General features: G+C 38.9%; 1 pseudogene; it reads right to left on the bottom strand.

The window, feature by feature from the left end:
* Window positions 1-3,598: 3,598 nt before the first annotated feature.
* On the bottom strand, window positions 3,599-10,407 carry LOC116912858 (annotated as a pseudogene).
* Window positions 10,408-11,984: the final 1,577 nt, after the last annotated feature.

Here is an 11,984-nt window from a genome sequence, read left to right as displayed (position 1 = left end):
GTTTTTTTCTGTCTATTGGTGAGAGTGGATGTTGAACTCACTCACTATCTCTGTTTCAGATTAATGCCAGCTTTGCATCTAGGAATGCTGGGATCACAGAGGTCCTTTTATTCACAGAGAAGCACTAAAATGACCAGGAATGATAATGGAGTAGGAATATCTCCTCAGTGGAATAAATAAAATTAAATACCTACATTCCATTCAGGAAGCTAAAAACGGATTTTGTTAAAATATGGTGACCTTTATGTTCTCTGTGGAGGCAGAGTTTACCTACTCTTTTGCGGTATGGGTATCCCCCACCCAAATTCCCCAGAATGATTATTTCAGACCCTCCCACCCTATATCATTGTCTATCATTAGAATATATCTCACAGGTACTTTATGACCTTCTGATTTTTATGCCCGTCAGAGAACATATTAGATTCTAGGCCTTTTAGCTATAGAACTCACCCTCATAGTCACATGTAACATGTAAAAGAGTTTCTATATAGTTCCACCTTAATCTTTACTGGAATTGGAATGTCCACAATTGTCTCAAAACGAGACTGTGCTGTTTTAATTATGTTGACAAGGAACCACCTGGCATTAGACTTTCTAAATTGTGATCCAAGTTTCCAAATCAGTCTGCACTGGGTGTTCATTCCTATGTATTTGAAGGGTTTTCTTCCCCATCTCACACCTGCAAGTTGTCCAATACCCTCACAGAAGTATTTGTTTTATGCTATTAGTTGTATTTATATTTGATGTGTACATGTTTAGTTTTTTTTGTTTGTTTTCTTGAAATGGTCCCTTAATGAGTATGAAGAAAAGTCTCATCTATTTTCTTTTTGAGGTTTATTTTGTCAGATATTAGAAGAGCAACACCTGGTATTTCTTTGTCTTTGTTGCTGTAGTGAGTTAAACAAGTGAAGCTTTCCACTAGAGCTTTTATTGGCCTATTGAGTTCTTCATTTTCAGTATAATTTGTTTGTTTCCCCTAGTAATTCAATTTTTTATTGAATTCTCTTTTCCTGTCTTAAATTGTCTTCCTTATTTCATTTTACTTTTGATGTTCTCTTGAAATACATTTATGTCCTTTGTGAGTTTTTTTAAAATACAAATAATAATTATTTTGATTATTTTTCTGCAAGGTATTCCAAATTATTTTCATTGACTGTCATTCCGTTAACTATAAAGTTTCAAGAAAACATATTATCTTAGATTTTCGTGTTATTTTTGTTTCTGTGCTGGGGTTGGTTCATGTTCAATTAGTTTGTTGGCTGATTTTTTTCTTAATATCTTAAAATTCAAGCTTCCTTTCTTCTTTCAGTGCAGGTGTTTACAATATTCAAGATATGACTAAGTTATATTATTTTCATCTATGGGACTTGTATTCTACTCTTTTTCTTGCAGTCCTGGATCATCCCTACCTTCTTCTTTTGTCTACAACTTCTGCCTGTTTAAGTTCCCTTCTCTGTTCTTTTTCTTTTTGAATGTCTTTATAATGATCCCTTGGAAATATTTTGTCTGTTGGACAGAACTTCGCAATAGTCTATTGCTTTCTATGACATATTCTCTCTTCCCTTCCTCCACCACGCTCCCTAGACTTGGGAAGGGATACTATAGGTGCCACTTTTTTCTTATCTGTGACTGATTGTTGAGCACGTGTGTCATAGGAGTAATCATTTAGTTTCAGATACCTGATTAGATTCTCACATCTCTGTAGTATACATCTCATTCATTGACCCTGCCCACACAAAAGAAATTTAACTCCATGACAAACTGATTGCTAGCAGGCTGCCAGCAATTGTAATCAATTCAGAAGGCAATTGACAGGCATATCACATATAACTAATGAACAATCATAGCAATCTCCAACTAAGCCTTATGATTTCACTAGTTATGGATTTTTTTTGCCATGGCTTATAATAGTAGATATAAATTCCATTTGGAAGGAGGGAAAATGGTGATCAGGAATCAATGTATAAGTAAAGAATTTTCATTTTCAATTAAATTAATAAATTCCCTTCTGTAAGTTAGACTTCAAAATAATTTGAAAAATGGATTGCTCTAACTATATATGGTGTGCCATAATTGTAGCAGCAGGTACAATTCTTGCCTGAAATTCTTACAGTACAGAATATAGGGTTCAGATCTAAGTAGTATTGTTGGTGAATAACTTCCCCTAGCACTCTGTGATGCTTTCTGTTACTTTGAAAGCCAATTAGAAGGTATTAAACTTTCATGTAACTATTTATATTATGTCTCTTGCACAAAAGTGTCTTCTGCATTGAAGACACTGCAGAGTATTCAGTATTGGGGTCTTACCTAGTTCTGTCATGCAACAAATATCAGTGATAGTTTTTATTACTCTGTGGGCCCCTGGAGACTTCCTTTTTAATAAACCCACCTCTGCGACTAGGGTTTTTTAATGTGACAATCTAATGGATTCTGGGAGTTCTCTTTTCAACTTACATAGGGTATCTGTCTTTCTTAAACGTCTTAAATTCTGTCTTCACTGTTTGTTCAGGACATTTCCTTTTTAAACAAATATAGGTGATTATTAAAAGAAAGCATGATGGATTTTTTTTTTACAGAGGGTGAGTATGATCTCTAAAGGCACTCTGCTGTCCACTTTAAGCAAGTGAAAATTGTGTTTGATGGCTAGTAACTAAAATAAAACATTACTGTGGTCAGATGCAGCATGAAGGGAAACAATCACTTTCACCAGTTTTGTCAAAATAGCAATGTTGGGTATAATAGTCCTAGTGGGAGGAACTATCTTGTGTAGCCACCCATAACCCACAAACATGTGTGTTACCTGTTTACTTTGGGGCACTGCTGCTGTTGGGCAGACATTGCACTTTCTGGTCCTGCTATTCTTTGGAGGGCTGGCTATTGCTGTTTTTGTTTCATCAATGTCGCCTTAGAGCATGTTTCCCATCTTGAGGTTTCCTAGCACAATGCTTCAGCTTGTGTCTCTCACTGGCTAAATATAACTGCTAAAATGGTTCTGGGTTTAATAAATAATCTTCTCCAGTATTCTTTTTTTTTCACCAGCTAGTCATTTATTGTAGAGGTCAATACATACGTTCTGAGGAGCACATTGAAATGATTCAATTCGTGGCCATAAACACATGATAATCCTTTAACAGTATATTGTACTTGCTTTGCTAAGGGAAAACAAAGATTATTACAAAGTTATGAATAAAAGGGCTAATCCACCTCAATAAAATGGTAGGATTAAAGAGTGCTAGTCTTAATGTGTCAACCCAAACCACACATTTCAAATAAGAAAGACAACCCACCAGGTCTGCTGCAGCAGATGGTAGCAGGAGGACGTTCAGCCACCTGCTGTAGAGTGTGGTCAACAATGAATTATAATGATGGAAACTGCTGCCGTAGGACACCACGTGAGGATGTCCATCATAGTACGCCATCATAGGATGCCACGTGAGGACGTCAATGGCTCTCTTTGTGGAAAGTCAGGAGAGTGTAATAAACATATCTACTCAGGAGCCCCTCTCATCCACTTTCTAGATTCCATGAGCTCTGGGTTGTCCTCGTCAGGCCATAGAAATGAGGGAACACATTAATATTTGGCCTTCAGTGGTGGCACTCACAACACCCAGAGGAGGTTAAGTGAAATCCTAGATCGGGGAATGTCAATGCTTAGGACTTTCATGACCACTTTTTCTCCAGACCCAGGCCCAGGCTCCTTCTCTTCTTTTGTTTTGGACAGCTCTGCTTCTGTTATGAGTCGAGTAGGAATCATAGGAACCAGCCCCATCTTTCCCAGTCTATATTTACAAAAGCCCCAAACAGAGTGGTACTCTCTACTTTGCCTATAAGAACTGTCCTAACCTGCAAATCTTCCAGACGCACTATGCTTCTCTTGAAGTCAGGCTTATCAAAATCTGTTTGGATGTCAAATGTCTTGGGCTGACTCAGACCATCTATGAGGAAGTGCAGGGTATGTGCTGTTGTCTGAAACCTTTCAGCAGTTTGCACTATGCCTTCCTTTCAAGAGATAAATTTATTTTCTGTTGCATTTCAGGCTTTCCAATCTCACACAGTGTCCCCCCAATGAACGGCAAAATACTTACTGCTATGTCATAGGACTCCTGGTGGATGCAAGTCTCGTCCAGTAGGTTTGGTGTGAGGGTGACATCTGCTTTGTTCTTCTTTTTGCCCAGCTTCTCATTCGTGACTGTGGCAGCTTCCTGGCTCTGGCCTGAAGAATCAGTTTGCTGACTACAGCAGAATGTCCAGATGTAATCCTGGTTGACTCTGACAAAGCCAGTACACTGCTAGAAGGATTTTGAACCAAACCCTTTTACCTTCTTCAACTGTTCTCAGTTGATGAAAAGCCAATTTTTCTCTCCCCACTCAATAATATTTTTGGTTATATTGACATTGAGTCCTGCAATATACCTTTTTTTTCCTTTTTTTTTTTTTTTTTTTATTAACTTGAATATTTCTTATATACATTTCGAGTGTTATTCCCTTTCCCGGTTTCCAGGCAAACATCCCCCTAATCCTTCCCCTTCCCCTTCTTTATGGGGGTTCCCCTCCCCCCCCCCCATCCCCCCCCCATTGCCGCCCCCCCCAACAGTCTAGTTCACTGGGGGTTCAGTCTTAGCAGGACCCAGGGCTTCCCCTTCCACTGGTGCTCTTACTAGGATATTCATTGCTACCTATGAGGTCAGAGTCCAGGGTCAGTCCATGTATAGTCTTTAGGTAGTGGCTTAGTCCCTGGAAGCTCTGGTTGCTTGGCATTGTTGTACATATGGGGTCTCGAGCCCCTTCAAGCTCTCTTCCAGTTCTTTTTTTCTCTCTGATTCCTTCAACGGGGGTCCTATTCTCAGTTCAGTGGTTTGCTGCTGACATTCACCTCTGTATTTGCTGTATTCTGGCTGTGTCTCTCAGGAGCGATCTACACTTCTGTACTTCTTTGCTTCATCCATCTTGTCTAATTGGGTGGCTGTATATATATGGGCCACATGTGGGGCAGGCTCTGAATGGGTGTTCCTTCAGTCTCTGTTTTAATCTTTGCCTCTCTCTTCCCTGCAAAGGGTATTTTGTTCCCCCTTTTAAAGAAGGAGTGAAGCATTCACAATTTGATCATCCGTCTTGAGTTTCATTTGTTCTAGGCATCTAGGGTAATTCAGGCATTTGGGCTAATAGCCACTTATCAATGAGTGCATACCATGTATGTCTTTCTGTGATTGGTTAGCTCACTCAGGATGATATTTTCCAGTTCCAACCATTTGCCTACAAATAAAGTCGTTTTTTGATAGCTGAGTAATATTCCATTGTGTAGATGTACCACATTTTCTGTATCCATTCCTCTGTTGAAGGGCATCTGGGTTCTTTCCAGCTTCTGGCTATTATAAATAAGGCTGCGATGAACATAGTGAGCAACAATGTCTTTTTTTTATATGTTGGGGCATCTTTTGGGTATATGCCCAAGAGAGGATAGCTGATCCTCAGGCAGTTTAATGTCCAATTTTCTGAGGAACCTCCAGACTGATTTCCAGAATGGTTGTACCAGTCTGCAATCCCACCAACAATGGAGGAGTGTTCCTCTTTCTCCACATCCTCTCCAGCATTTGCTGTCACCTGAGTTTTTGATCTTAGCCATTCTCACTGGTGAGGTGAAATCTCAGGTTGTTTTGATTTGCATTTCCCTGATGACTAAAGATGTTGAACATTTCTTTAGGTGTTTCTCAGCCATTCGGCATTCCTCAGCTGTGAATTCTTTGTTTAGCTCTGAACCCCATTTTTTAATAGGGTTATTTGATGGTCTAACTTTTGAGTTCTTTTTGTATATTTTGGATATAAGGCCTCTATCTGTTGTAGGATTGGTAAAGATCTTTCCCCATCTGTTGGTTGCCGTTTTGTCCTAACCACAGTGTCCTTTGCCTTACAGAAGCTTTGCAGTTTTATGAGATCCCATTTGTCGATTCTTGATCTTAGAGCATAAGCCATTGGTGTTTTGTTCAGGAAATTTTTTCCAGTGCCCATGTGTTCCAGATGCTTCCCTAGTTTTTCTTCTATTAGTTTGAGTGTGTCTGGTTTGATGTGGAGGTCCTTGATCCACTTGGACTTAAGCTTTGTACAGGGTGATAAGCATGGATCGATCTGCATTCTTCTACATGTTGACCTCCAGTTGAACCAGCACCATTTGCTGAAAATGCTATCTTTTTTCCATTGGATGGTTTTGTCTCCTTTGTCAAAAATCAAGTGCCCATAGGTGTGTGGGTTCATTTCTGGGTCTTCAATTCTGTTCCATTGGTCTATCTGTCTGTCTCTGTACCAATACCATGCAGTTTTATCACTATTGCTCTGTAATACTGCTTGAGTTCAGGGATAGTGATTCCCCTGAAGTCCTTTTTTATTGTTGAGGATAGTTTTAGCTATCCTGGGTTTTTTTATTCAGATGAATTTGCAAATTGTTCTGTCTAACTCTTTGAAGAATTGATTGGTATTTTGATGGGGATTGCATTGAATCTGTAGATCGCTTTTTTGGTAAAATGGCCATTTTTACTATATTAATCCTGCCAATCCATGAGCATGGGAGATCTTTTCCACCTTCTGAGGTCTTCTTCAATTTCTTTCTTCAGTGTCTTGAAGTTCTTATTGTACAGATCTTTTACTTGCTTGGTTAAAGTCACACGAGGTATTTTATATTATTTGGGTCTATTATGAAGGGTGTCGTTTCCCTAAGAAGAGGCAAGAAACTAATCGTCTTGGCAACAAAACAAAGAGAAGAAAAGCACACAAACACAACCTCATCCAAATATGAATATAACAGGAAGCAATAATCACTATTCTTAATATCTCTCAACATCAATGGCCTCAACTCCCCAATAAAAAAGACATAGATTAACAAACTGGATATACAAGTAAACGAGGACCCTGCATTCTGCTGCCTACAGGAAACACACCTCAGAGACAAAGACAGACAGTACCTCAGAGTGAAAGGCTGGGAAACAACTTTCCAAGCAAATGGTCTGAAGAAGCAAGCTGGAGTAGCCATTCTAATATCAAATAAAATCAATTTCCAACTAAAAGTCATCAAAAAGATAAGGAAGGACACTTTATATTCATCAAAGGAAAAATCCACCAAGATGAACTCTCAATCCTAAATATCTATGCCCCAAATACAAGGGCACCTACATACGTAAAAGAAACCTTACTAAAGCTCAAAACACACATTGCACCTCACACAATAATAGTAGGAGATTTCAACACCCCACTCTCATCAATGGACAGATCATGGAAACAGAAATTAAACAGAGACGTAGACAGACTAAGAGAAGTCATGAGCCAAATGGACTTAACGGATATTTATAGAACATTCTACCCTAAAGCAAAAGGATATACCTTCTTCTCAGCTCCTCATGGTACTTTCTCCAAAATTGACCATATAATTGGTCAAAAAAGGCCTCAACAGGTACAGAAAGATAGAAATAATCCCATCAAGTGCTATCAGACCACCACGGCCTAAAACTGGTCTTCAATAACAATAAGGGAAGAATGCCCACATATACGTGGAAATTGAACAATGCTCTACTCAATGATAACCTGGTCAAGGAAGAAATAAAGAAAGAAATTAAAAACATTTTAGAATTTAATGAAAATGAAGGTACAACATACCCAAACTTATGGGACACGATGAAAGCTGTGCTAAGAGGAAAACTCATAGCGCTGAGTGCCTGCAGAAAGAAACAGGAAAGAGCATATGTCAGCAGCTTGACAGCACACCTAAAAGCTCTAAAACAAAAAGAAGCAAATACACCAAGGAGGAGTAGAAGGCAGGAAATAATCAAACTCAGAGCTGAAATCAACCAAGTAGAAACAAAAAGGACCATAGAAAGAATCAACAGAACCAAAAGTTGGTTCTTTGAGTAAATCAACAGGATAGACAAACCCTTATCCAGACTAATGAGAGGACACAGAGAGTGTGTCCAAATTAACAAAATCAGAAATGAAAAGGGAGACATAACTACAGATTCAGAGGAAATTCAAACAATCATCAGATCTTACTATAAAAGCCTATATTCAACAAAACTTGAAAATCTACAGAAATGGACAATTTCCTAGACAGATACCAGGTACCAAAGTTAAATCAGGAACAGATAAACCAGTTAAACAACCCCATAAACTCCTAAGGAAATAGAAAGCAGTCATTAAAGGTCTCCCAACCAAAAAGAGCCCAGGTCCAGACGGGTTTAGTGCAGAATTCTATCAGACCTTCATAGAAGACCCTCATACCAATATTATCCAAACTATTCCACAAAATTGAAACAGATGGAGCACTACCGAATTCCTTCTATGAAGCCACAATTACTCTTATACCTAAACCACACAAAGACCCAACAAAGAAAGAGAACTTCAGACCAATTTCCCTTATGAACATTGACGCAAAAATACTCAACAAAATTCTGGCAAACCGAATCCAAGAGCACATCAAAACAATCATCCACCATGATCAAGTAGGCTTCATCCCAGTCATGCAGGGATGGTTTAATATATGGAAAACCATCAACGTGATCCATTATATAAACAAACTGAAAGAACAAAACCACATGATCATTTCATTAGATGCTGAGAAAGCATTTGACAAAATTCAACACCCCTTCATGATAAAAGTCCTGGAAAGAATAGGAATTCAAGGTCCATACCTAAACATAGTAAAAGCCATATACAGCAAACCAGTGGCTAACATTAAACTAAATGGAGAGAAACTTGAAGCAATCCCACTAAAATCAGGGACTAGACAAGGCTGCCCACTCTCTCCCTACTTATTCAATATAGTCCTTGAAGTTCTAGCCAGAGCAATCAGACAACAAAAGGAGGTCAGGGGATACAGATCGGAAAAAGAAGAAGTCAAAAATATCACTATTTGCAGATGATGTGATAGTATATTTAAGTGATCCCAAAAGTTCCACAGAGAACTACTAAAGCTGATAAACAACTTCAGCAAAGTGGCTGGGTATAAAAATTAACTCAAATAAATCAGTAGCCTTCCTCTACACAAAAAGAGAAACAAGCGAGAAAGAAATTAGGAAACGACACCCTTCATAATAGACCCTGCAATATACCTTAACAAAACCTCAGAAGAGATGTTAATATTCACTCCCATAAAACTGACACATTCTTCTACAACACTGTCCAGTGCCACCTTGAGTAATGTCTGGGATACCACATTCCAACTCCAATGTGCTTTGGGTCAAATTTCGCTAGCTCAGCTAATGGATCTTGAATACCCCTTGCTATGGAAACTGTACTTCTCAAGTTAGGGTCTAGCCCTTGCATCTCCTTGTTAGCTCTGGGCCTGACACTGTAGCTAGAGGCCTCTGCTTCACTGACAGTACAGCAAACAACATCCAGTGGTGCAAAGTAATTTTTCATTATCAGGTCAGCAAAGTAAGCTTCAGTTTCCTGGCAGGCAGTTCTATTCCTGATCACCACTGGGTTGCAGTTGAATGCAGCAAAAGCCTCTTGATTTTCTCTGCTTCTCAGAAGCCGGGTCCACTGTGCAAATAAACCACATCAGTATGAAGTATTTGACTAGTAGGAGAAAGGATGGCTAGTTTGCATCCATGTTTGTAGCCCGGAGTCACTTCCATCAGGGTGCGGCCTGGTACAGGACTTGTTAAAAGGAGCTGATAGAGATTCTGTCCAAATATCATTTCTGATTGCTTCTCTGCATACAATGTCAGTTTGGATCTGAGCTCTCCACAGAGGAGAGGAACAATGAGATGTTTAAAGGAATCATCCAGTGAATTATGTAAAATCTTTATTAACTCTGGCTCTGTGAAGCCATGTGGCCTCCACCTGTTTTGTATACACCACCAACAGAATTAATTCTTCACACCATCAGAAATGTTGACCTTAACTGTCAGTAATTTCCTTGGTTAATGACCAGAATCTAGTGATGGTGAATGCTTCTTCTGTTGCAGGAAAAATTCTGATGAAATTGAAACTTATCAACTTCTTTCTTATTTACTTTTTTTTTTTTGAGGATATTTTTGCAAGAGATGGCTGGATACAAATGTGTCTATCTTTATACAAGTCCTGAATAAAATCAAGTGTATCTTTGTCTTTTGCAATCATGTCTGCTAAAATATGCTGTATTCCTGTTTATATATCCTTGAACTCAGAAAAGTCTTTAATAGCAGGCCTGATGTGAGACAGCAGCTTGAGCTGCCCCGGGTTATCCAGCAGTGTCCACACTGCTCCTTCTAGCCCCAACTGTTTAGCTCTCTGGGCTTTGGTGCCCTTGCTTTTCGTTTTACAAGGATTAGACAGATGTTCTAGTTCTTCAAATGTTTTACTGTTCAACAAGGCTTGTAGCACGCACTCAGACATCTTCTCCTCCTTCTTAATTTTCCTGATTCTACTATGAACTTTCTTTGAAATGTCCTATAGCTCATAGGACCCAGCAATACCTCTCTTGGGCATATACCCAAAAGATGTCCCAACACATAACAAAGACACGTGCTCCACTATGTTCACAGCAGCCTTATTTATAATAGCCAGAAGCTGGAAAGAACCCAGATGCCCTTCAACAGAGGAATGGATACAGAAAATATGGTACATCTACACAATGGAATATTACTCAGCTATCAAAAACAATGACTTTATGAAATTCATAGGCAAATGGATGGAACTGGAAAATATCATCCTGAGTGAGGTAACCCAATCACAGAAAAACACACATGGTATGCACTCATTGATAAGTGATTATTAGCCCAAATGCTCGAATTACCCTAGATGCACAGAACACATGAAATTCAAGAAGGATGACCAAAATGCGAATGCTTCACTCCTTCTTTAAAAGGGGAACAAGAATACCCTTAGGAGGGAATAGGGAGGCAAAGTTTAGAACAGAGGCAGAAGGAATACCCATTCAGAGCCTGCCCCACATGGGGCAGGTTGCGGGGAGGGCAGTAATGGGGGGAGGATGGGGAGGGGAAGTCCATATAGAAGGGGAGGGGGAGGGGCTAGGGGGATGTTGGCCCAGAAACCAGAAAGGGGAATAACAATCGAAATGTAAATAGAAATACTCAAGTTAATAAAGATAAAAAAAAATACCTCCTCTTTCTCACTTTCGCTCTTCCCTGCTCACTAACATATCAGGATCCAATTTAGCTAAAAAGATAGAGCCTAGTAACATTAAAATGTTTATTGTTTTATTCTAATTCAAGCAAAGTAATATTCACTCTTATTTTTACAGAATTCTGTCCTGAAAAACAATTTATAACTCTGAACATCAGATAACTCATTCTCCTTGTTTATAAAATGAGGCCCCTTGAGTTCAAGCACTGCATCTCAATTGCACCGGAGCAGGACACTTTGAAATTTCCAAGCCTGGAGAGTTTACCCCCATATTAGAAGCTGTTTCTATTATGCTCAGCTATATTGGGTCTCCAGAGAGGTAAGGAGTCTGATGGTTTCATGGTGTCTCTGTAATCTGTAAATCTAAAACAAGTAATCACTTTTCCTTATTTGTAATTCTGAAGAAAACTAATAATCGGATCTACCTAAGAGAAAATGCTACGGAAACATTATAAATGTAAACTATTCTTTTACAGCTATGTCTTAAGTTAGGCTCAAATTAGAAGACTTCATGAACTCAACTCATTAATTCCTGAGATAACTTTTATTTGGTGACTTGCAGATGTACTCTTACCCAAATAATAAGTAGTGAACTTGTAGCTTCTTTTTTGTGCCTTTGACATTCACAAAATCTGGTGCTGGAGTTAATTAGAGGCAAGTTTGTTCTTTCATGCATTTTGGGGGGAATGAAGAACAATAAAAAGCCACTGAATGGATTCACACAAATAATCTGGAAGTGCTGCAGGTCATATGAAAGTGATATTTACCCAGAACTGCAGATGGTTTTAAATGAGAGGCTCTCAGTTTATCACTGGAATCATGATGATGATAAGGCAATTGAAGTTATTTTTGTGTTAAAGCACTTGCACGCATCA

The sequence above is a fragment of the Rattus rattus genome, chromosome 11 (genome assembly GCF_011064425.1).
Source record: "Rattus rattus isolate New Zealand chromosome 11, Rrattus_CSIRO_v1, whole genome shotgun sequence".
NCBI classification, from domain to species: Eukaryota; Metazoa; Chordata; class Mammalia; order Rodentia; family Muridae; genus Rattus; species Rattus rattus.
The sequence above is the reverse complement of the archived record's forward strand: the minus strand, read 5'-3'. Positions and strand labels throughout refer to the sequence as shown.